General features: G+C 44.5%; 1 protein-coding gene and 1 long non-coding RNA gene across 2 annotated transcripts in view; one reads left to right on the top strand and one right to left on the bottom strand.

Annotated features, from left to right (window-relative positions):
• Positions 1-26,831, bottom strand: part of LOC126162650 (uncharacterized) — a 253,794-nt gene that overhangs the window by 220,588 nt on the left and 6,375 nt on the right. The gene's annotated exons all lie outside the window — the stretch shown is intronic.
• Positions 22,378-26,831, top strand: part of LOC126162649 (uncharacterized) — a 38,850-nt gene continuing 34,396 nt past the window's right edge. Inside the window, exon 1 of the mRNA XM_049919285.1 lies at positions 22,378-22,501. The gene's annotated coding sequence lies outside the window, so the exon portion shown is untranslated. The remainder of the gene's footprint in view (positions 22,502-26,831) is intronic.

The following is a 26,831-nucleotide window of genomic DNA, read 5'->3' as shown; positions in this document are numbered from 1 at the left end:
AAATTACGGCCTATGTTTGAGACAAGACGATTTATCTTAGCCAGGAATGCTCTTTTTGCAGTGCAGGTCTGCTTTTGATGTCCTCGTTGCTCCGTCCGCCATTAGTTACTTTGCTCCGTAGGTAGTACAACTCCTTAATTTCGTGACGGTCAATCCTGATGTTAAGTTTCTCGCTGTTCTCATTTCTGCTACTTCTCATTACTTTCGTCTTTCTTTCATTTACTCTGAATCCATATTCTGTACTCATTAGACTGATCATTCCATTCAGGAGATCATGTAACTATTCTTCGCCTTCACTGAGGACAGCAATGTCATCAGCGAATCCTATCATTGATATCCTTTCACCTCGAATTTCAGTTCCACTTCTGAACCTTTCTTTCTATGTAAAGATTGAACAATAGGGGCGAAAGACTGCATTCCTGTCTTATACCCTTTTTAATGCGACCACTGCGTTTTTGTTCGTCCACTCTTATTATTCTCTCTTGGCTCTTGTACATATTGTATATTAGCCGTCTCTCCCGATAGCTTACCCCTATTTTTCTCGGAATTTCCAACATCTTGCGCCATGTTACACTGTCGAACGTTTCTTCCAGGTCAACAAGTCCTATGAACATACCTTGATTTTTTCTTTAGTCTTGCTTCCATTATCAACCGCATCGTCAGGATTGCCTCTGGTGCCTTTACCTTTCCTAATGCCAAACTGATCGTCACCTCAAGTTTCTTTTCCATTCTTCTGTTTGTTATTCTTACATTACAAGTTGCAACCAACTTGGATGGGTGAGCTGTTAAGCTGATTGTGTGATGATTCTCGCACTTGTCAGCTCTCGCAGTCCGGAATTGTGTGGATGATATTTTTCCGAAAGTCAAATGGTACGTTGCCACACTCGTACATTCTACACCCCAACGTGAATAGTCTTTTTTTTTTTGCCACTTCCCCCAATGATTTTAGAAATTTTGATGGAATGTTATCCATCCCTTCTGCCTTATTTGATCTTAAGTCTTCCAAAGCTCTCTTAAATTCTGATTCTAATACTGTATCCCCTATCTCTTCTAAATCGACTACTGTTTCTTCCTCTATCATATCAGACGAATCTTCCCCTCCCCCTCCTCTCTTCCTCCACAGAGGCCTTCAATGTAATCTTTCCACATATCCCCTCTCTCTCCTGCATTTAACATTGGAATTCCCGTTGAACTCTTAATGTTACCACTCTTGCTTTTAATTTCACTGGTTGTTTTGACTTTCATATATGCTGAGTGAGTCCTTCCAACAATCATTTCTTTTTCGATTTCTTCACATTTTTCATGCAGCCATTTCGTCTTAGCTTCCCTACACTTCCTATTTATTTTATTCCTCAGCGACTTGTATTTCTGTATTCCTGAGTTTCCCTGAACATTATTCTGTACTTTCTTCTTTCATGGTTCAACTGAAGTATTTCATCTGTTACCCATGGTTTCTTTGCAGTTACCTTCTTTGTACCTATGTTTTACTTTCCAACTTCTGTGATTGCCCTTTTTAGAGACGTCCAATCTTCTTCAACAGTACAGCCCACCGAGTTATTACTTACTGCTGTATCCATAGCCTTAGAGAACTTCAAGCGTATCTCGTCATTCCTTAGAATTTCCATATCCCACTTCTTTGCGCACATATTCCTCCTGATTAATCTCTTAAACCTCAGCCTACTCTTCATCACCAGTACATTGTGATCTGAGTCCATATCTTCTGCTGGGTACACCTTACAATCCAGTATCTGATTTCGGAACCTCTGTCTGACCATGAAGTAATTTAACTCAAATCTTCCCGTACCACCCGACCTTTTCCAAATATACCTCCTCCTCTTCTTGTGATTCTTGAACAGAGTATTCGCTATTACTAGCTGAAATTTATTACAGAACTCAATTGGTCTTCCTCCTCTCTCATTCTTTCTCCCAAACCCATACTTGTCTGTAACATTTTATTCTATTCCTTCCCCTACAGCTGCATTCCAGTCCCCCATGACTATTAGATTTTCATCTTCAGCTTGCAGCGTCGGCATGTATACCTAAACTAACGTTGTTGGTGTTGGTTTACTGTCGATTTTGATAATAACAACCCCTTCACTGAACTGTTCACAATAATACACTCTCTGCCCTACCTTTATATTCATAACGAATCCTGCTCCAATTATATCATTTTCTGCTGCTGTTGATGTTACCCTATACTCATATGTCAGAAATCCATTTCACTTCACTGACCCCTGCTTATCTAGATTGAGCCTTTGCATTTCCCTTTTCAGATTTTCTAGCTTCCCTGCTATGTACAAGCCTCTGACATTCCACGCCCCGACCCGTAGAACGTTATCCTTTCGTTGGCTACTCAATCTCTTTCTCATGGTCACCTCCCCTTAAGCAGTCCCCTCCCAGAGATCCGAATGGGGGACTATTCTGTAATCCTTTGCCAATGGTGAGATCATCAGGACACTTTTTCAATTACAGGCCACATGTCCTGTGGATACACGTTAAGTGTCTTTAATACAGCATTCCATTGCCTTCTGCATCCTCATGCCGTAATCATTGAAGATTCTTCCGCCTTCAAGGGCAGTTTCCCTCCCCAAGGACAAGAGAGTGCTCTGAACCTCTGTCCGCTTCTTCGCCCTCTTTGACAAGGCCGTTGGCAGAATGAGGGTGACTTCTTACGCCAGAAGTCTTCGGCCACCAATGGCGTTTATTAATCAAAATTTAAGCGGTGGCGGATCTCGAACTCAGGACCGAGGACGTTTTGATTTCTGATCAAAGACGCTACCCCCCCCCCCCCCCCCCGCTCTTTTTTTTATCTCATTTGTTCTGGTTGTTCAAGTTACCGTGCCGGCACCCCTAGACCACTGGTTGTATTAATGGATAAAATGATGAACAACTACACAAGGACAGAGTTAGGTGTGAAATCTAAAACAGAGAAAGTTGCACAGAAGAAAAATGTAGGTCAGAGTCTAGGACTCCAATGTAATTCTTACTGATTGTAAACCTTTATGAAGAATATGATTGGGCAGACCGAGAACACACATGGGAAGCTGGAATGTGCTTATCTTAACCTAAACCTGAAATACCAGAAAAAGAAAGTTTTGTGCTTGCACATGACTGCATGCATAGAGATTGAATAACTACTTAGCAAAAACCAATATGGTATTCGCAAATATCGATCGTGTGAAGCTCAACTTGTTCTGTTTGGCCATGACATGGTAACGAGAGTAGACACTTGAGGCGAAACAAGCGCTGTATCATTTTGAGAGATACAGAGGCAAATGAGTATTTTAGGACTTTCTCCAGTTCACTACTACCACGGCCGCGTCAACATTACACACCTATGGTTAGCATATAAAGGACAACCATAATCTAAGAGGGAAATTAAAAATTAAAATAATTTTCCAAATTTTGTGAGTGTATGCTTCAGTATATTGATGTTAAGATTGTGAAATATCAGAATTATCTAATTAATGTATTTAGCTAAATTTATTATTTTAAGAAAAAAATAAGTGGCGCTAAATAATGAAGCTAGAAAGCTAAGAATAGTTCAGAATGTGTAAATGTATGTAACAATCAATAGTTACAAGTCCCAACTTGATCGGGGAATATTTTGGCCCAAATCATCGTTTTCTGGAAAATTTGAAGGCACGAAATATTAGTCTCAGAGAGATGAAAATATGTTCAAAAATGGTTCAAATGGCTCTGAGCACTATGGAACTTAACATCTGAGGTCATCAGTCCCCTAAAATTTAGAACTACTTAAACCTAACTAACCTAAGGACATCACACACATCCATGCCCGAGGCAGGATCCGAACCTGCGACCGTAACGGTAGCGCGGTTCCAGCCTGTAGCGCTTAGAACCGCTCGGCCACTCCAGCCGGTCAATGTTAACAAAACCGCTTGGGAAGTGGTGAGATTATTTCCCACTTTTAAGGCGAGCAGTTAACTTTGATGATTAGAAGTCTGGGTGATAGACCATTTGACTTGGAACTTCTTGTAGAGATCGTCTCTGAACTGTTAATAGTGCTGTTTCCGATAGGTACATTATCATTATTATCAGGAATATTATTATGTTTTGCGTGTGTGAACTTACACTGAATATGTCAATTAGTTAAAACTTCTATTTATTGTCATAGTTTCTGATCCCACTGAGTAAATAGCAAGTAGGAAAATTTTCTTTCAGTGAATACAATTAGTAATGTGGACTTGTAGAATGGAAATTATGTTCAGTATGTTCACCGCTTTCTGGCTGACGGCAAAAATAGTTTTTAGGTTCTTATTAAGTGGTGAAGATAATTTACCCGTCGCCTCACACACTGGAGCTCGGGTTAATGGACTGTTTATGGACTTCTAAAAACACTTAGATATGATTGCACACCGGCACCTAGTAAACAAAATACCGTCATACGATATACCCGGACAGCTCTCTGATCAAAAATGTCCAGACACCCATGTCATGCAGGACTGATCAGTAGATGTCATGAGACCAGCCAGCATAAAAGGAGGTGGAGATCACTCTGTTGTCAGTAGAATGGGTTGGTCAGAAGAGCTCAGTGACCTTGAACGGAGAATAGTCATCGGAAGAACAGATCTATCAAGGATATATCAACTCTTCTAAAGCTTTCTAAAGTGTACTGTTCGCGATGTGACAGTGAAGTGCAAACGTGAAGGAATAACCACAGCTAAATCAAGGCCAGGAAGACCTCGTGTACTGACTGACACGGACAAACGAGCATTGCACAGGGTGTTGTAAAAATTCGCACAAATTCAGCGGAAGGAACTAATCGTGAGTTTCAAAGTGCTCCCAGCACTTCAGCTTGCACAATTTCTGTGCGTTTTGGCGTTAAAAAGAATGGGGTACAATGGTCCGGCAGGTCCTCACGAGCCACTCGTTTCTGCAGTCTGTGCTAAGTGCCCATCAAGATGGTGTAAATAGTGGTGTAGCTGGACAGTGGATGACTGGAAACAAGTGATTTTTAGTGACGAATCACGCCAAACCTTTTGACGTGGGTTTGGATTTGGAGAATGCTTGGAAAACATGCAGTTGAAGTACCAACAGAGAAGTACAAAGGAGGTGGTGTTACCGTATGGAGTTGTTTTTCATGGTTAAGGTATGGTCGCCTTACTGTATTTAAGAAACGCTAAATGCAGAAAAACATGAACGCATTTGACAGCAGTGTGTGCTGCGTACAGGAGAGGAACAGGTTGGCAACAATTATTGTTTGTGCCAGCAGGACAATGCACCCTGTTATAAAGTAGCATCTGTGAGACAATGGTGGACAATGGCATTCCTGAAATGGCCTGGTCTGCTCAGAGTCCCAACCAAAATCCCATGGAATCTCTCTAGGATGAGTTAGAATATCGATTCCATTCTAGTCACCACCGTCCAACTTCACTAACTTCTCTAGTTTTGGCTCCTGCGGAAGAATGGGCTGCCATTCCTCCACAGTCATTCAGACGCAGCACTGAAGGTGTCCCCAGCAGAGTTTGTGAGGCATTGTTCTCTTGAGTCCTCTTCCACTCATTTATACATCGTCTGATGAACTATATTCGAATTACGAGTTTTTGGTACTAATTTTCATATCAAATTGTTTACTGATCTCGCAGTGGGTGTCTGGGTGACTTAAGTAGTGTAATATTAGTTTGCTTTTTTTATTTATTATTTTTTCCTTTAACTTTTATAATTTATTGTGGTGCATGATGTCTTGGGAGCCGTCTTTCTGGGCAGAGGTTCTGCATTTACTCTTGGACTGAACAGTGTGATCACTAGACCACCGTGAATGGCCTAAACAACAAGGAACGCAAAAGGCCGACAGGTAGCCACAGTGGAGAGATAGAAATCCGTCCATTTGCACTATCAGTGATAGGGCGCCATCTGGCCTCTCCGACGTTTGGGAGATAACAGACAACCATGCAGAGTTGACAGTGATATGATCAGACTGGTGTCCCGACTTGGGACGTTCGACAGACTGTTGCCAGTAGTCGTCGTCTCGCAAAACAGTTTAATGACTGAAGGAAGCAGAACTCTAAAAACGGACGCCTTTAACCTCGAACGCCCGGAATCGCCGAAACCATACTTAGAATAATCACCCATCATGGTAGTGAACACGTCTACGACAGAGCAGTGTATGGAGAAAGGAAATGTTTGGAACTGACACCAGAGTAAATTTCAGTTGGAAATGTCTTCATCATATTGTAGGTGCACTAACAAGTGCTCGAGTTGCGAAAATGGTATTAGCTACAGTACGAATGTGTCTCTTGGACTGTTCGCATGTGGGTTACTGTGTACACTGTGTATAGTCATATCATGAAGAGAATTCATCCTACGAATGTGGCCCAAATATTAGGTACAAAGCTGCGACGTGCTGAATCTGGAAATGAAATCGGGGTCGACGATAGAGAGTTCGCGGATATAATATAAAATGTAATAGTTCAGAAATATAATTGGGATGACACAGAGATACATGACGTTACGCTAGGAAGACCACTGGTTTTGAAGTATAAGAAAAACCTGAGCCTGAAGTCGGCTGTTCAAGCAGTACAGGGCGTTCATCTCCAGGGTAACAGGTACAGCCCAGTCAAAGCGAGTACGAAATATCTCCACCCAGTCGAGGCCGAGGTATTACAAGGTACTGATGAGAGCGTATTGGAGAATATTTCTGAAGACTATTACAATCGTGGCTTCAATCCCTATAGCAAACTAATGAGGCATTAATAAGCGTATTACAAGTAAATCAAATTACAGATTAATTCTAAATTATGCGTCTAGCAAAAGGCGAGCAATAGCTCGTTTCGAAGGAAACAGACTATCGCAATTACAAACTATAAAAGAGCATGTAACATCGCAATTTCATAAAGCAAGAACGTATGGATCTACAATTCACTATTGGCAGCTGCAAATGTGGGTACTAGAAACGTCTAAAATGGTTGGCTTGGACAATTTCAAATCGTCGACTTCTTTTATTGACAATCTTAAGGTTGCATATGGCATTTTATCCAGGCATATTACTACATTTGTTACTCGTAAGGACATAGAGGACGATAACTGTATTCGTTAAAGGCATAACAGTTTGTATAAGAAGTGAACATGTCTATGACGGAGCAGGGTATGGAGAAAGAACATGTTTGGAACAACGATCACAGTTATTTTCGGTATGAAATGTCTTCATCATCAACACTGTCTCACAGAGGAGAGAAAAGTATAGCTATAGCGTGTTGCAGTCTGTACATAGCTCCGCCAACAGCTACTCAATTGAAGTGGCTTTATCAATGACAGAGACTAGCAAATAAGTTTTACATCTGTTTTCAAGAGGAAAAAGATACCTCCGGCCCAAATATTTCGAAGAAACTTGGAACAACCCGCCCACGAAACATTCATGTGAAGGAAAGAAAAGTGGAAAAATGACTAAAGAACGCCTGAAACGTTTTCCAACTTCAGTCCTTGACGAACATGTACCAAGTGAAAAGAGCCTATTGTTGAGTGATTCCTGGTTAGGTCACACAGATCGTGCCCTTCTCGATGGAAGTTTTCCAAACGAAGATGTTATGCCCGAAGATATTACCAACAAAAACAACAAAATATTGCCAACCCCTTGATGTTTACTTCTTTCGGCAATATAAGGATTGCTGATTTTGTACGACTGCAATGTGCCAAACCACAAGGGAAGATACATTTCATCATCAAACCCACTCTGTGATTTACAATCCATTTTCTGCACCGAAGTATACGCCTATGTTACAATACGCTTGGCGGACGGCAGGCTGACATTGGCATACCCGTATCATCATATGAAAACGTAATTAGTGTGGCTTTTGATACTGGACTGCTTCAATGCGAAAGTGATTTTGAATGCAAAAAAGTGCCTTTAGTGAGTTGTGAACTTCGTTCTCTTACACTATTTTAACCACTTCATCGAAATCCTGCATCTGGACTACGAGGACTAATATAACCACTATCAGGTGTGTAGGATATGGGTGATTTGCTCTGTTATAACAACTTTAAGCGCAAAGTTATTGGCACCATTGATTGAAAATGTAATGATACATTGTCGTCATTGAATTGCGTGTATTTCGCTCCTATGGTATTAATATTCTGTTACTTCGTTTCTCTCTATTAAAATGTCACTTGTGGTAGACTGCCGGCCGCGGTGGTCTAGCGGTTCTAGGCGCTCAGTCCGGAGCCGCGAGACTGCTACGGTCGCAGGTTCGACTCCTGCCTCGGGTATGGATGTGTGTGATGTCGTTAGGTTAGTTAAGTTTAAGTAGTTCTAAGTTCTAGGGGACTGATGACCATCGATGTTAAGTCCCATAGTGCTCAGAGCCATTTTGTGGTAGACTGCAACATTTTGCATGGAAATGACGCAACCACTGTTTTTTATGACCGAGTGTACTCTAAGCATGGGTTCGTGCGGTTCCAAGAGTTCGAGGTCAAAGACGTTCCTTGTCAGCCAAGATAAATACCATTCCCAGCCATTTTGGTCGCGGATCTGCATTTTTGTGCCTGTGCGTCTGATTGGCCCCTCTACGAAAGTCGCACTGGTGGCAGATTAAAAATTGTTACAGAGATTTTGATTTGGAACTGTATCTGCCATCTGCCCTGCTGCTGGTGCTCCGAAGCTACGTAGCTGGCCACAGATACAGTTTGACTTCACTTCGGAATCAGGTTTCTGTAAGTTAACACTTGGCTCTGACAATTCATGTTCGAGCATGAGTTTTCGGTGAGCTCTAGCTTGCCAGACTTAGAATCACAGTTAGCCGCTTTCGCTGGGAAGAACTACCGACTTCATTCAGCAGCATCCAGGGTATGCGGAGGTGAACAGCATTAGTGAGCGATTTCCACATGTCGCCCATTCCACGATGGTGACGAGGAAAGCCCAAATTAATCAGCTGGAAAATGTGCAGTTCAGGACACTGGATATTTGAGATCGGGCGTCATATGCAGTGCGCTGTTGGAGGATGCAGCAATCTGCCGACTGGAAGCTCTAGACTATATATTTCTTCAGGTTTTGTAAGGGAAGAAAGATCATCCTTCCACACAGTTTCGTAGAAGAATGTCAGGTTCATTTGTTTCACAAATGTAAAGGGGCAATACATTGTCGAAATTATGTTCTGCTCTCATAAACAATGAGAGCTTGACTTCGTATAGTATCTTCCGCTTTCCCTATTCAATGATTCTGAGTTCCTTGTTTATGAAGATATTAATGGCTCAAATGGCTCTGAGCACTATGGGACTTAACATCTGAGGTCATCAGTCCCCTAGAACATAGAATTACTTGAACCTAACTAACCTAAGGACATCACACACATCCATGCCCGAGGCAGGATTCGAACCTGCGACCGTAGCAGTCGCGCGGTTCCACACTGAAGCACCTATAACTGCTCGGTCACCGCGGCCGGCCAGATATTAATGTGCGTTCATTAAATGTTCTCGATAGTGAATTCGAGCTACAGTAAAGTCGTATTTTACGTAAGCTCAAGTGCTGCAAATACCTAACAACGGTGTTCACTAAGAAAGATGACGAAATCAGTAATATATCTCCAAGTAACTATAATTATTGGCTCGAATACTTACATCAATTTAGCTGCTGAAACGACAGTTCTCACTGTTATCCTTGTGGATTGTGGGACCTAGCAACGATTATTTAATTTATTCTGCGCTCTGCTCCGTGTTGTACGCCCCCCCCCCTCTCATCCCCCTCCCTCCCAGCTCATCCTATTCTGATGCACCTCGGTACATTAATTTCAATTTTAATAGTGCTTGACTTGAACTTTACTTTATGGTATTTACTTTTGCAGACTTACGTATTTCGCTATCGTCGAAGTATCAGCTTGTCTTGTTTCACCGATAATATTATTATTCACTTAATAGTATAATGTCATTACGTTGCAGGTTCGCTCTCATTTGAGAAAAATAAGTGTCGAGGGGACGATGTATTCATTAGCAGTTCCCTGCTCGCGAAAATTCGTTGCTAACAATAAGACAACCAAAGACAATGTTTAGCTCTGATTGTTTAGACATATGTAAGTCCTCCAGGTTACAATTTATTGGGAAGGAATTTTTGGAATATCAAATACAACGTTTGTCCGAAAGACCTTGGACCTTCATTTCAAAGACACTGTAAAATATGCAGTGTTTCAGGATCTCGCCGACAAATATTGAGCGAAAATATATCACGTACTGAGGACAAGCTTTGTTGTTGTTAAGGAACGCATCTTTTAAAACGTATATACATTGAGCACATTGGTGATAATAGTCTCCAGTCAACTAGTATTTGTTACGATTCCAAGCTTTCTGGGGGCCTTACAATTAGTCGTTGTTTATATATGAAATTCTGGATTTTTGCAAGGACTACAGTTTGAACTCATGACATGATTACGTACATGGTATTTATATTTAACTTTCGCTACTTGAGAGGGCCGTCTTGAAAAACGAGTGATCGTACGACAATGAAACTTCGTGGAAACATTTGTGAGGCCTTGCAGAAGAGAAATAACAAATAAACAACTGAAAGAAACATATTTTAATTTCCAAATGAGAGGGTAACATTTGTCAACTGCGTACCATGTTCACGTTCCTGGCTACGTACATTGCTCAATGTGTCGATCATCCGCATCCACGACAGCATGGAACCGAACTAAACACTGCTCCACTGCCGCCCGAAACATCTCAGGTGTGATGTTGGCTACCACCCTCTCTATGCTCAACTTCAATGCCCAACGCGTGTTAGGGTCCCGTGTATACACCCTGTCCTTCAGGTAATCCCACAATCAGAAATCACGCGAGTTCAAATTTAGCGATCTTGGTGGCTAAGCATTGTGGAACAATCGGCCAATGACGGTTTTCTCCAAATGTATTACGGAGTAACAGTGTGATCTCACGAGCAACGTGCGGTAGAGCTCCGCCGTGCAAAACACTTCTCCCCGCTGAGCAGGTATTACAAAGGCGAAGCGGATAACAGTAGTGTGTACCGTTGACGCTGGATGTGCTTTGGGTCTGAGTTTCTCAAAGAAAAAATGGACCAATCATGAACTATACCGTGAAGCCACACCACACAGTGACGCGTTCACTACGCAGCGAAATTTATGAATGTTCGTTGGCGGTGACGTTCCCAAAATGCGACAATTGTGAGTGTTCACTGCCCCAGTGTGCGTAAAGCGTGCTTCCGCACTCCGCAAAATGTTCCAAGGCCACATGTCGTCAACCTCAACCCTTGGAAATGTCTACTCGAATATCTGCGTCACATGGCAAAAGCTTGTGAGTAATGTGAAATTTGTGCGGATACCATTTCATATTTGTTTGCAGGGCTTTTCAAACGGTGGACCATGGAATGACCAGCTGTCGTGACACATTTCGTGTACTGCTTGAAGATACTTTTTGACGCGTTGGTTTTTCCCAGGAGTAATTCCCAACTCTCCAGTTAATTCGAACTCCCGAATCATGTTCCTCAACACTGGTGCGGAAAGAGGACCTTTTCATATTCCTTTAATGCGTCGATACTCGCGAAGAGCAGTGACACAACTGCTGTTGTTTTCGTAAAACAGCTTTACGGATAAAGCCCCGCTCACCTCGTTCAGAAACATGTCGACTGTCTGAAACTATCGTTCATCCTCAGGCTTGTGTTTCAACCCTATGTCGCCGTACCAGTACCGGCGCCTAACGCCACTAACAGGGCAAATCCTGCAGCGCACTGTCTGAACATCATTCATATAAAGTTAGGTACCCACACGACAAATAATTTTCCATCTACACTGCCTCAAGCAGGGAAAGTTTAATTATAATCAACCTGTATTGTGGCGATAGTCGATGCAAGAAACGCTCGTATCCACGCACATCGGATTTCTAACAGCAGTCATGCACACCACTGTATTTTTTCATGCATTTTATCGACGCCTTCAAGAAACAGGGAAACCTTGTCCTGAGGACCTAGACCAGTGGTCGCCAAACTGTTCTGCTCTAGAGCCAATATTGACATTGTGGAGGAGCATCTCGGACCGCATGTGTACCGATCTTATTGTTAACTGATAACCTACATAAATTAGTATGTTACGATCCCCTAAAAGACTAGCTATGATAAGGGCGCGATGAGTTGGCCACCGGTCGCCAAGTACAGATCGCACCATTCGGAGCACCTCATATCAACTGTTCGCGGTTTCAGAGTGTTGCCATCCTCAGCGACCCCAACCTGTGAAACTGTTATTTCCTGATGAAGTGCGGATGATTAACTGATTAATAACAGTAATTGTATTTCTATTTAAATGCATTAAGCAACATGACACGCGAGCACAAATGTTTATTAAATGTTTTGAAAATTATTTTTTCTCCTACCTACTGCATTGTTTTACTATGGCCTCAATTTAATTTCAAATACCTTGATACACTAATTATGTACGGTATTTGAAGATGACCATTTTTATAATCTGAATTCATCACGTCATTTTACTTCCATATGAAATTTATACCACAGCAGTTGATCGTTACGAGGAATACACACGGCCGTGAATTGTCAGCACTGGAAGACAAACTAGAACACATTCCCCTCACATCGCAATGACTGATCCATCTGCCTCTGCACCCAGTTTCGCCTTTGAGGTGGCCAGTCAACTTTATGCGCGTCTGTAATAATTCCTGCAGTACACTTTTGATTCGACGAAAGAATCAGGTACAGTCAACGGCACCTGATGGTAAGTATTTTTTCTTCACCGGTTTCGGATATACGTAAGTCCTTCTTCTTCAGAAGCTTCAATTAAAATTAAGAATTTCTTAAAATATCACTGTCTCTGCAAGTATTTTCATTTGTTACGGAGCTGGAAATTAATTCTATTAAGAATCTCTTAGCATTAGTTGACGTTTCGAATTCGAAATGGTTCAAATGGCTCTAAGCACTATGGGACTTGACATCTGATGTCGTCAGTCCCCTAGACTTATAACTACTTGAAGTCCCCTAGACTTAGAACTACTTAAACCTGACTAACCTAAGGACATCAAACTTATCCATGCCCGAGGCAGGATTCGAACCTGCGACCGTAGGAGCAGCGCGGTTCCGGACTCAAGCGCCTAGAATCGCTCGGCGACAGCGGCCGGCTTCGAATTCGACTGTTAGTTTCTACACGCATATTACTGCTGAGAACCGCGGGCCGCATATGATTCGGATTGCAGTTTGACGAACACTGACTTAAGAGGCAAAAGACTCGACGTAAGCACACAGCATACTGATTCTGCTGTGATACAGAGGTCTAGTAAAGCACCTCTTTCATCCTGTACGCCTGCTGTGGGCGTAGCTCACCTAACCACATGGAATTTCTCTCTCTCTCTCTCTCTCTCTCTCTTTGGAGGGCACGAGGGGAGCAGATGGGGGCCGTCGGTCATCGCAGCAGAACGTTGCACCAGTCTCATCTGAGAGTAGGACCTACACCCAATTCTGAGATGTTGAAACTTCCTGGTAGATTCAAACTGTGTGCCGGACCAGGACTAGAATACAGAATGTTGCCTTTCACGGGCAATGCTCTATCGTCTGAGGTATCCACATACGACTCACAGTTTCACTTCCGCCAATTCCTCTCGGCACAGGCTGCTTAATTGTAGGACGGTAACAACAGTTTCTGCAAACAAATGGTAAACAGCGGGAACAGTATGTCTGCTATGTGGAGCAACCTCTGCTTACAGGATGATGGAGCTCACAGGTACACCCTTGCAGATGCACGAACACAGCTAATCATTGACTATGGATGTCGTTGGATGGGACGAGCAGGAACCATTGCGAAGCCGGTGCTTTCGTCTGATTTGATGCAGGGTTATATTTTTCTTTCGAATTGGGGGGAGAGGGGGGGGTTCAAATGGGTGGTGCACAAAGGCACATTTTCCATCAGAGCTGAGCTAACAACCGAACTAACACGAAACAGTATCCCTCCATTGTTGATTGAGTTGGTCTGTCATTGTTAAAAAGAGATCGATAATTTAATGAGGCTCAAGGAACACTGTTCTAACATTTCATAAATTTCGTGAATTTATTCAACCCTATCTTTAATTAAACGTAATTTGTTTGAATCACTTTTATTCAGTATCAAAAATTTCAGAGAGAGAAATTCCAGAGGGGCATCCCGTACCTAGGGCCACGTTTAACGATGTTTCTACACTCCTGGAAATGGAAAAAAGAACACATTGACACCGGTGTGTCAGACCCACCATACTTGCTCCGGACACTGCGAGAGGGCTGTACAAGCAATGATCACACGCACGGCACAGCGGACACACCAGGAACCGCGGTGTTGGCCGTCGAATGGCGCTAGCTGCGCAGCATTTGTGCACCGCCGCCGTCAGTGTCAGCCAGTTTGCCGTGGCATACGGAGCTCCATCGCAGTCTTTAACACTGGTAGCATGCCGCGACAGCGTGGACGTGAACCGTATGTGCAGTTGACGGACTTTGAGCGAGGGCGTATAGTGGGCATGCGGGAGGCCGGGTGGACGTACCGCCCAATTGCTCAACACGTGGGGCGTGAGGTCTCCACAGTACATCGATGTTGTCGCCAGTGGTCGGCGGAAGGTGCACGTGCCCGTCGACCTGGGACCGGACCGCAGCGACGCACGGATGCACGCCAAGACCGTAGGATCCTACGCAGTGCCGTAGGGGACCGCACCGCCACTTCCCAGCAAATTAGGGACACTGTTGCTCCTGGGGTATCGGCGAGGACCATTCGCAACCGTCTCCATGAAGCTGGACTACGGTCCCGCACACCGTTATGCCGTCTTCCGCTCACGCCCCAACATCGTGCAGCCCGCCTCCAGTGGTGTCGCGACAGGCGTGAATGGAGGGACGAATGGAGACGTGTCGTCTTCAGCGATGAGAGTCGCTTCTGCCTTGGTGCCAATGATGGTCGTATGCGTGTTTGGCGCCGTGCAGGTGAGCGCCACAATCAGGACTGCATACGACCGAGGCACACAGGGCCAACACCCGGCATCATGGTGTGGGGAGCGATCTCCTACACTGGCCGTACACCACTGGTGATCGTCGAGGGGACACTGAATAGTGCACGGTACATCCAAACCGTCATCGAACCCATCGTTCTACCATTCCTAGACCGGCAAGGTAACTTGCTGTTCCAACAGGACAATGCACGTCCGCATGTATCCCGTGCCACCCAACGTGCTCTAGAAGGTGTAAGTCAATTACCCTGGCCAGCAAGATCTCCAGATCTGTCCCCCATTGAGCATGTTTGGGACTGGATGAAGCGTCGTCTCACGCGGTCTGCACGTCCAGCACGAACGCTGGTCCAACTGAGGCGCCAGGTGGAAATGGCATGGCAAGCCGTTCCACAGGACTACATCCAGCATCTCTACGATCGTCTCCATGGGAGAATAGCAGCCTGCATTGCTGCGAAAGGTGGATATACACTGTACTAGTGCCGACATTGTGCATGCTCTGTTGCCTGTGTCTATGTGCCTGTGGTTCTGTCAGTGTGATCATGTGATGTATCTGACCCCAGGAATGTGTCAATAAAGTTTCCCCTTCCTGGGACAATGAATTCATGGTGTTCTTATTTCAATTTCCAGGAGTGTATAAATGAAACGTCAGGGGAACAACAAATACAATTATCACTCTGCTGTCACTAAGAAATTAACTCACAGAGACCACCGATAGCTGAAGCATACTGCATGAACCAGTTGTCAGATCCTTGTCAGCTGTTGCAAATGCATTCCGTTGCAGCTCATGTACAGCTGTATGTGACAGGAAGATTGAAATTTCATTGTCATGCTTTAGTCCGTAAGGCTCTGTTCCGAAAAAGGAACGTGATTGTGAGAATCATCTCGCTGTCGTCTCTCACAGTGTCAATAGACGATCCACACAGACTCCATCTCTGATTATGCACACCGTCCACAATGTGCTCCACAGAGAGCTGAAAAATGACATGTGTCTATGGGTTAATCATCACCGGCCATAAGGTCCTTTCCAAAACGATGCCTGACCCACATGCGTTTTAAATGACAGCGAAAACATTATGACTGCTGCCCACAGTGACGTTCGATGCCGCTTGGTGGCGTTGCGGGCACGTTACGCGGTAACGAAAGTGTGTAAGCGAAGAAGACTCAGACGGGGTATCACCACAGCGAAGATAGGGCTGCAAATGGGGAAAATCCATGAGATAAGCTACTTTGCCAAAGGGCAGAGCATCTTGAAAACGGCGAAGATGGTCGAATGTTCACACGCTACTGTCGTCAGCGTCTATGGAAAGAGGCAGAAGGACAGTGGAATTGTCACTTGCGCTAAAAGGTTGGACGTTCACGATTCATCACAGAACGTGGGCTTCGGAGGCTTGCCTGCTGGATGAAGTAGGACAGATGGTGATCTGTAGCAAAAGAACACAAAGCTGATACATGCAGAAATGTTTCGGAGTACACCGTTCCTCATACATTGTTGAACACGGAGCTTTGCGGCAGACCACCTCTACGTGTTCACATGTTGACACAACGACATCGTCAGTTATGATTGGAGTGGGTACGGGACCATCGGGATTCGACCGTCGATCAACGGAAACATGTCGGCTCCTCGGGTGAATCACATTTTTGCAATACTAGGTCGACGTTCGTCTCTACAAACGCCGTCCTCGAGGTGAATTGTGGCTCGAAACGAGCAGCGCGCCACGAACGCAGACTGGTGGGAGCTGTATTTGCAATGGGAGACATTCTCCTGTGCTTGTATGGAACCTTTGGTAGTAATCGAAGACACGGTGACAACTGCGAACTATCTGCATCCCTTCATGCTTGATGTCTTCCCCGTCGGCGATGCGATGCCACCTTTCAACAGTAAAATTGTCCGTGTCTCGGAGCTAGAACCGTGCAACAGGGGTTTGAGGAGCATTAAAGTGAACTCACGTTGATGCCTCGGCGACCAAATTCGCCTAATGTAATTCCTATGGAAGCCATATAGGTTGCTGACGGGCACTATCACTGTGTACGCAAATCAGTGGCCTGTTATTTACGTGAATTACGTGACCTATGCATACACATCTAATGGCACATACCTCCACAAACTAACAAACTATCAGATCCATCATACACAGAGTCAGTGCAATATTTCGTTCCAAAGACGGACTAACAAGCTATTAACCAGGTGGTCAAAATGTTTTGGCTCTACATCTACGTCTACGTGATTACTCTGCTATTCATAATAAAGTGCCTGGCAGAGGGTTCAATGAACCACCTTCAAGCTGTCTCTCTACGGTTCCACTCTCGAACGGCGCGCGGGAAAAACGAGCACTTAAATTTTTCTGTGCGAGCTCTGATTTCTCTTATTTTATCGTGATGAGCATTTCTCCCTATGTAGGTGGATGCCAACAGAATGTTTTCGCAATCGGAGGAGAAAACTGGTGATTGAAATTTCATGAGAATATCCCGTCGCAACGAAAAACGCCTTTGTTTTAATGATAGCCACACCAAATCACGTATCACATCTGTGGCACTATCTCCCCTACTTCGAGATATTACAAAACGAGCTGCCCTTCTTTGTACTTTTTCGATGTCATCCTTCAGTCCCAGCTGATGCGGATCCCACACTGCACAGAAATACTCCAAAACAGGGCGGACAAGCGTGGTGTATGCAGTCTCTTTAGTGGACCTGTTGCACCTTCTAAGTGTTTTGCCAATTCATCGCAATCATTTATGCACAACAGTGTATAAACACAGCAACATACTGATTCAAGGGCAGTGTTCATCTATTCAAGTGGAAAAAGGTAGTTTCGTGGCTAAAACTGTCGTTAGACGGGAAAAGTTAGCAAATGTTCACGTGGTGCTCTACGACTTTTTGAAGTCACTTCCTGCTATTTCATGTGAAGAGCCATTTCCTCGCGTAAAACACAAAATAAGTCCCGCGATACTTCACCGACGTGCCACCTAGAGCAGAACCAATAGGAAGCAAGAACGCTCCCTACATCACAAGCAGAAAAGGAGATGCTATATTATACTTGTCGTGTTCTGTAGAAAGCCATAATCGGTGGGTTTTCTGTTATACCTTACACTGTATGAATATCTGCTGTTTCTAAGCACCAGCACATTGATTGTCTCGAGAACGAGTCGTTTTTGGTACGATTTCTTGTAATAAAATGATGGTAAACGTCATATTTGTGGTTAAGGCAACAGCACTTTGAAGATTCATGAAAAACATGTCGTTCTTGTTAGGATTCGTTATAATCAAATGTCAATTAATAAAATTCCGGCGATAAAAGCCTTCAGGAGACCGTAACATAAAATGCACTGTCTCTTACTGTACAGCTTTCGTGTAGAGTAGTTTATACAGGTGCCACGCCATACAACAGAGGCAACGGAGTTCACGTTCTGCAGTAACAACTTTTTTTTCATATTTGCATTTTCGATAAGGTAGCGTGACTTTCTAATGAAATTAATAGAAATAATTTGATGTCGTGCGCTCTCTGTCAGAAATGAGATTTAGTGAACATTTATAAGCTTATGTCGTTATTGACACGTGAGCCGTGCACGGCTTGTGTTCATGCCATTTATTGTTTGTCATCTTCTATTACGGTACTGCCACTTCGTTTTCTTATTCCATTTGCTGGCGTCACTAACTTCCTGCCTTGCTTGCTCGTGAGCGGCGGCAGCAGCAGCAGCAGCATCACGTATCGATAAGTGCACTGTCGTACCATCTCTGGAGCGACTGATAGTATTTCCAGATCGTCGTGTGTCTGGCAGTCAGTTCGGGATGGAACAGCAGTGCAGTCGGGATGCAGCAGCAATGAAGTCGAGAACGGAGCGCCGGTGAGGCGCCGACAGCCAGTGCTCGGCGACAAACATGAACTGTCCGACGGAGGGAGATTGGCGCGGGACGACCGTTGGGTGGTCGTTCGGTTGGTCGTCTCATCGGCCGACGTATTTTTGGTCCTTTCACCGTTTCCGGACCTGGGAGTTGGTCAGTTGGCATGGAGCAGCGAGGAAATCTCCGCGGTGCGTAGTTTAGCCGGGCCCGCTGGCGGCCTCTATGCGGTGTCGAAGTGGGTGGTGCTGTTCCCATTGCTACGAGGTTCGTGACTCACTGATCCTGGACATGAAAGTTGAGTTTTTACTTAATCTACCAGCAGTCACGAATGTTCACACTGTGTCGTTTGGAGTTTGTTGTTGGGATATTCCCACGAGCAACAACATGTGTGTTGAAGTTGGCAAATTTTAGACACCCTCAGGTGGAGTTTAACTGCACTTGGTTATTTGAATCGAAGTGCACCAGCAGAATCTTCTGCCTTGTGACCATTAACATTCCGGTTACCTGCCCTGGCCATTGACGGAAATTCAGGCAGTGTATTTTCCTCATCGTGTTGTCGCTGTCCAGCATGGTGTGTAGCTCGACAGCTCAGTGTATAATTGGTTGTGGCCGCCAATACCTTCTACGATGTTCCATTGAACTCCCTGTTGGGTGCTGATAGGGTGAAGCGGAGGTTATCTTGTCGGTGGGTCTGTTGACTGTCTGTCGCTTGGGTTGTCGTCGGATCGACAATGGTTGGGCCAACTGCCAGTCTCACTTAAGTAGGTGTTAAGTGTTTGAATTCCAGGCCGACCCTCGGAACTTCTGAGCATCCTTGGGTGTACTGCCTTTTCTTGTTTGTTCTTGTTGTTTGTACTGGTATGGCTTCTAGCCAATTTTTAAATTAAGGTTGTTTTGCCCTTAAGGCGTTAGACGGTTTGAGCCTTCAGCCTAATTTAAGAACTGTTTTACGTAAAGCCTTTGGCAATTTTTTAAATTTCTGATTTTGGTTGAGCTTTAAGTTATTGGCTTTCAGCCGTTTTAAATTAAAGTAGTCATGCCATCAAGGCATGAGATTGTATGGCGCATTCAGCCGATAATTAAGTTCCAAAACTAAAGCTGTGTTTTTTTTAATTTCTTGGCTTTTTTGTAACGTTTGATCAAATAAAAGGTTGTATGTTCGAGTGTAAAGGACAGCCGCTTATTTCGGCCCCTTTCCACAACTTAAACTACCTGTCCTGTCCTGCGGGTTTAGTAGCACGTTTCAGCATGAAACTTTCCTTTTTGTCTTATTCCACGTACACGGTTACTGGAGTTTTTATTCATCTATACCACAGACAGAACCACGTACGTTTTAACAGACCTAACGTAGAAAGTTTACGTGCGTCTGTTTTCGTGAGCTAAACGTATGATTTGCGAGCCAAATAAAACCGATAACTGCCGATGGAGAGCACTGAGAGAGCAAAATCATGTTAACCGGCTCGTCCCGTGTGCCAACAAAGCTGTCTCTCATGACGTTGGATTTCCCCACTTGTGTACACGTCAGCGTTAGCAGTCTTATCCCGTGTGACGACGGCGTAAGTGTAGGACTACATATACTACGTGATAAAAGTAACCAAACACGTCGCTGAAAATGACTTACAAGTTCGTGGCGCCCTCCATCGGTAATGCTGGAATTCAATATGGTGTTGGCCCTCGATGACAGCTCCCACTCTCGCAGGCATACGTTCAGTTAGATACTGGAAGGTTTCTTGAGGAATGGCAGCCCATTCTTCGCGGAGTGCTGACTGAGGAGAGGTATCGATGTCGGTCGGTGAGGCCTGGCACGAAGTCGACGTTACAAATCATCGCTAAGATGTTCTGTAGGATTCAGGTCAGGACTCTGCGCAGGCCAGTCCATTACAGGGATGTTACTGTCGCGTACACACTCCGCCACAGGCCGTGCATTATGAACAGGTGTTCGATCGTGTTGAAAGATGCAATCGCCATCCCCGAATTGTCCTTCAAAAGTGGGAAGCAAGAAGGTGCTTAAAACATCAATTTAGGCCTGTGCTGTGCGCAGAACAACAAGGGGTGCAAGCCCCCTCCATATAACGCGACCACACCATAGCACCACCGCCTCCCAATTTTACTGTGTACACTACACACACTGGCAGATAACGTTCACCGGGCATTCGTCATACCCACACCCTGCCATCGGATCGCCACATTGTGTACCGTGATTCGTCACTCCACACAACGTTTCTCCACTGTTCAATCGTCCAATGTATACGCTCCTTACAAAAAGCGAGGCGTCGTTTTGCATTTACCGGCGTGATGTGTAGCTTATGATCATCCGCTCAACCATGAAATCCAAGTTTTCTCACCTACTGCGGTCGCTGATGTGGAGTACCTGGCAGTAGGTGGCAGCACAATGCACCTAATACAAAAACATAGTGTGTATAAAGGTTTGAAGTTGAATCATCATCAGGTCGATCCGTCTCACAATGAGACGAATTTTTTTTTTGTCAGCAACGAGTCTTTAAATCCTGACCTTTTTTCCCCTCTCTCCAAAAACTACCCTACAAGCTCCTCCCGTAAAAGTGACCGCAATAATTACACCTCGCAAAGACGCATATAAGTAACCATTCGTTTTTTGGTTTCCTATGACGTCATTTGGATGTCACTATGGTGGAACATAGGGTAGCTCAACGACGTCTCGGCCGTTAGTACCGGCTTTTCCAAACCGGAGCCATTTCTGCTACTTCCAGTTGAGCTTCAGTCATTCTTTAGTTTTCCTCCGGAGGTTAGATACACCTCATTGCAGTCATTTTCCCTAGCACGAGAACGGCATGTTGACTTGTATAACGGTACCTACAGCTTAACGTGGAATCCTGTTCAATGTGCAACTTGGCATATTTCACTTGTACAAATCATTGAAAGGAGTAGTAAATGACCGAAAGATGGAGGAAGACAAAGACACACCATCTCCAATATGACTATGCCTAGGAACGCAGTGTGAGGCTAAAACCAACCTTCAAACTGAAGACAGTTTCTGTTAGTAATCGTTTTGGTTTGGACTCGCTTTGGTCGACCGAAAAACGGTTGCAGATGTATGTGAAATCATGCACGCTTGTCACACTGTAGCAACAAAATAAAATCGGACGTTTTCTATATTGGCATGATAATACTACTATCCAACGACCTTCGCATATAGTTTCGAAAAAATTTAGATGGATTTCCTAGACTGGTTTGCTTAAATTTCCAATCTCCAACTCATGGGACGTCTTTGAAGTAAACGTGAGCGTCTGTAGCGTCCCAGATCCATTTTTCCTACTAGCCCAGCAATAAACGCCGTCTTCAGTGTTTCAGAGCTCGGTAGGAAGTATTATACCGAAGATGAAGCACTGTAACAGAAGCGAATGGAGGTCCCACAAGGTAATAGCCGTATGACTGACGTCTCTGGAACCGAGAGGAACGGGTGTCCGGAGCCGTGGGTCCCCGTGCTGTGTACTCCGGTGGAAGGAGCGTGAGCTGACGGCCGCGGGCCCCGCACGCAGCACGCCACGTTGACCCGCCGAACGGCGGCCGCAGGTGGGGGCTGCGGGTGAGTCAGTCACCCCGGCTGACCGCTGTTCCCTCCGCCGCTTCGCTTCTTCGCTTCTCTTCTCACGACGGAGCCACCACGACCCGCTATAAAGCGGCCGCCGGCGCCCGCGACGCCAGTTTTCAACCTGAGTGCTCCGCGGACGGCCGGCGCAGCACACACACACACAGACACAGGTAGGCGCTCCCGCTCACTGCCTGCGCTTGTAATCACTGTCAGTCCAACTTCCTAGTCGCCTGCAGTTCAGAGCTCCATAATATCAAAAATAATCGGCCACGATACTTCTACACCGATTTATGCAACCGGATCACCACGGTTCCTAAAATGTTTCAGGAAAGTCATATTCACCGAGATAAGTTGCTGGTTGGACCAATGATTTTGTTTACGATCAGTTTCGATTCCACAGATAACCACCAGGTATTAAAAGATGTTACTTCTGCATATTTAACAGATAGTACTTGTATGGCAATCACACATTCGTGAAGTGAATGTGCGTCTTGAGTGTACAGAATTTGATGCTTGACAGTAACAGATTCGTAATAAACATGTTTCACAATTTTTAACGTGACGCCATACGACTATCACAGCCATGATGCTGTTTGTCGTTATTAGTTACTACAGAAACCCACAGATTATATTCCGTTATTGACGACAGTTGAGTATTCTGGATTGGTATGTTGATGTGTGCAATGGATACGGGTAACTGATACAAAATAAAAAATAAACCCTCCGAAGTCTGTTCTTGGCGACTATGGCAAGCTTCAAACGTCTGTCTAGATTTCTTGTCCGACAGCTACGGAACTGTGCATACAAAAGGGTACCCGCCACTGATATTTATAGGGGGTGATCAAAAAGTTTCCGTTTGAAGGCTTTGCTGAAGCTTATTTGCAACGTAGCGCGACTACGATGCCGGTATGTAAGCACCCTCGTGAAGACAAGGGATTACTGTAGCATTCGGATCTTTCTGATGTGCGTGCGGTAAATGCGGGAAAGTGAACTACGCCGACGTTATTACCAAATGCGTCCAAACGAGACCAACGTGTTGCTATTCTCTTCTAGGCTGTCGGAGAACGAACACCGGTAGACATCCATCGGAGAATGAAAAATGTGTACAGGGCAGCATGTCTGTCGGAAACCGGGAAACTGTGACATGCTCCTTCGTGATAACGCACCTCCCCATATCGCCAATGTCGTAACGCGGAAGTGAGGTCAGCTCAAGTGGGAGACACTCCAGCTCCTGGCCTATAGTTTTCATGTCTACCTATACGGTTATCACCACTTGGTTCCCTTAGGAAAGATCTTGAAAGGTCGATCATTCCTGTAAAACGATGAATTCTTCACGCAGCAGGGCACGATATTTTACCAAGAAGGTATCTTCAACCTGGTGCGTCGGCGTCCAAAAATGGTTCAAATGGCTTTAAGCACTATGGGACTTAACTTCTGAGGTCATCAGTCCCCTAGACTTAGAACTACTTAAACATAACTAACCTAAGGACATCACGCACATCCATGCCCGAGGCAGTATTCGAACCTGCGACCATAGCAGCAGCGCGGTACCGGACTGTAGTACCAAGAACCGCTCGGTCACAACGGCCGGCGGTGTGTCGGCGTGACGATTGCCTCAATGCTCACGGCGATTCTGGCATTGGCATACCGATTCTGGACTGTAAGGGCTTCGAACGGAAAATTTTTGACCGCCCCTTATACATCAGTCCATCTTCGCACACTAATATGGCTGTTGTTTAGATACAAACAATCTCCTGCCCCGTCGTCGCATAGCAAATGTTAAGTTATCCATTCCACATCAGCAACAAAGGATTTATCACATTTTTCCGAACCTATATGTAACAATCTTCGTGTTCATACTTGACACTTGACTTGCCAAGTAATTTTTTTTTTTCTTGTTGAGACAGCAGCAGTATGCTAACACAGTTTCCTCCATCCTGACGTCCAACTGGCGCCGTAAGAGACCATGAGACGAATGGCTGCTTGTAGCAATTAGTCGTCTCGGATTCAAAGGGGCCGACCCTGTATTCGTCTTAGCAGTTTTACAGAAAAAGCGGAAAACCTAAACCTCGATGTCAGAAAGCAGCTCTTCCCGAATGTGAGTTGGAAAACTTGACTAAACAGTCATCGCAATCAGTTGATTTCTTAATCAAAACACGTCCTCGAAATTTTGAAAGTACTTTTCAATGAAATAAGCCGCATCCTTCTTGACGCGCTTGCATGTCCAAATTTTATACCGTTCCAGTGACATATTACATGCAAACATCGGGTCATTCATGATTTCCTTTGCGTACATATAATATCAGCTGTGTCACCAAACTAATATTCATCTCACACAAAGTGAGCAGTATTCAAATACAAGTATTATGGTTTAGTGCAGTTTATTTCCTATATTAATAACACTTCTCGTATCTTCCTAACGAACACAAGACTGCCAATTTATTGTTAAACCTGGGTCTTTATCCCATTTGACATGTTTTGCTGTCATATACGTACACATTATGAATGATTCCGACTCACTGGCACTATAACATGTGGCTACTATATCTCCACGCGCATTCCCAGAAATAGTTACTAATGTTATTAAGACACGCCAATATTATTAACATGTTATCGTATATTTAGACACCACATTATGAAAGCGTCGGCAAAAATGAACGATATCGAATTCATGTGTTTGCATATCAAAGGAGAGCACCAGTAAGCAGGAAAGGATAAGACAGATCTGCAGCTGCAAAGGGTACAGAATCGGCTATGGACTTGTTAGGGAATCAGTCAACCACTCGCCAGAAGTGATTAGCGAAAGTATGACAACTCTACATTATGAGCATGGCTTCAAGGAAGTAATAACTACTGCGTTAATTCCACATTCAGATATGTCTGTAAAACCACGTAAAAATCTTTTTATCGACAAATCTTTTTTATTTCGCTACTTTTGATTGGTTTACTTACGAGTAAGATGCAACTTTTACAGCTGCTGCTACTTCTATTACTAACATCAGGGAGCGCCCCTAAACAGCATAAAAATATAAGTTCATTGGAACACAGCAAATGTGCTGTGACACCCCCCATTCCCTCTCCTGCTCATTACAAGGGCAATGACGCTATATTCGCGGTTGACCTGCAACGACCTAACGACTTCGCCAACCTCAGCTAAAAATCACATCTCGATACGTACAAGCAGTGAAAAGCGAAATCTCAGATGCTGCATTGTAGATGGTATGCGACTGACGTCTTCATCAATTCGGACGACTGCTATGCCTCCTGGACGAAGTGCCAGTGCATTCACATGCACATGGAACCGCTCCTCAGCCGTGAGCAATGCATATCAACCACCAGAAACAGGACTTTTCCAGCGCACGACTGATGGGTAGAACGGATTCCGTACCGGTGTGATCTCCAAAGGTCGGTCAGTGACATCTGCGGTGTCAGCTCAGCAATGGAATACAGTTACCACAAGGTCCTATCCTTCACCAAACATTACATTATTAAGGCTACCACTGACTACTAACCAGCAACATTTTCATCACCAAGAGTACTCCAATGGAGTACTGCTAAAAAGTTGTATTTCTCGCTGGTGTGTCCTTCAGTTCGTCATCCCAGCTTACATGTCCTGATTTAACATCAAATGGAAGACTCCCCCCTGGCCGGTTTGTGTACCAGCCCGCCTGATGAAACTGCTACGTGATTCGGAGTTCTTAACATAAATTTATGATGCTTCTTTAAAAGCTGTGCAGCCACAACTTGGAATGTAAAAAAACGTCTTACGTGAACGATGGATATCGCTCTATCCTCCGTCTGCACGTTCCGCCGATATGGCGACATCTGAATGTACGTACAATTTGCTTGGCACCACCTGTGTTCACCAACAATCCGCGATCTCATCGCCATGTGGCAGTCCTGGCTGAACAGGAAACACAAAGTCGTTCACTCCAAGACCCCCATAACGCGTAGAATAAATTTTATTTCCTGCCCCCATTATTGGAATTTTCAAAAGCACAGACCCACATTGTGCACTATGGATAACTAGACAAGTACCTGAGCTCTGCACCATTCAAATGGAAGGAAGCGAAGTAATTAGGCACGGACAACATATTTGGAGAAGGGCGCGAGGAGCAGTGGCCCATAGGTTATCCATGGAAACATTGGGTTCCTGTAAATCTACAGCAATCTGATTCAGTCGTTATACCCCTACATCTCCCAAGCTACTCTTCAACCTCTTTCCCTCACGAGCGTACGCCTGGTGTCTTCGTATAGCCATCTTTCGCTAAGTGTCAATGTTTAAAAAAAATCGTCTGAACTCAACCGTATAAGTAATTACAGGCAGGTGGTCGCCGTAGTCGGTTTACGGAACGCTGTGGGGTTCGCTCTAGTGACAGAGAAACAGAGATAACCAAATCAATATAACTGCACAAGAAATTGAAATCTGACCATCCGAATGGAAGGAAGCTAAGCAATTAGGCACGAACAACATACTTTGTCGCAGCAGGGTGTGAGAAG

The sequence above is a fragment of the Schistocerca cancellata genome, chromosome 2 (genome assembly GCF_023864275.1).
Source record: "Schistocerca cancellata isolate TAMUIC-IGC-003103 chromosome 2, iqSchCanc2.1, whole genome shotgun sequence".
Taxonomy (NCBI): Eukaryota; Metazoa; Arthropoda; class Insecta; order Orthoptera; family Acrididae; genus Schistocerca; species Schistocerca cancellata.
This window is presented reverse-complemented; position numbering and strand designations above follow the sequence as displayed.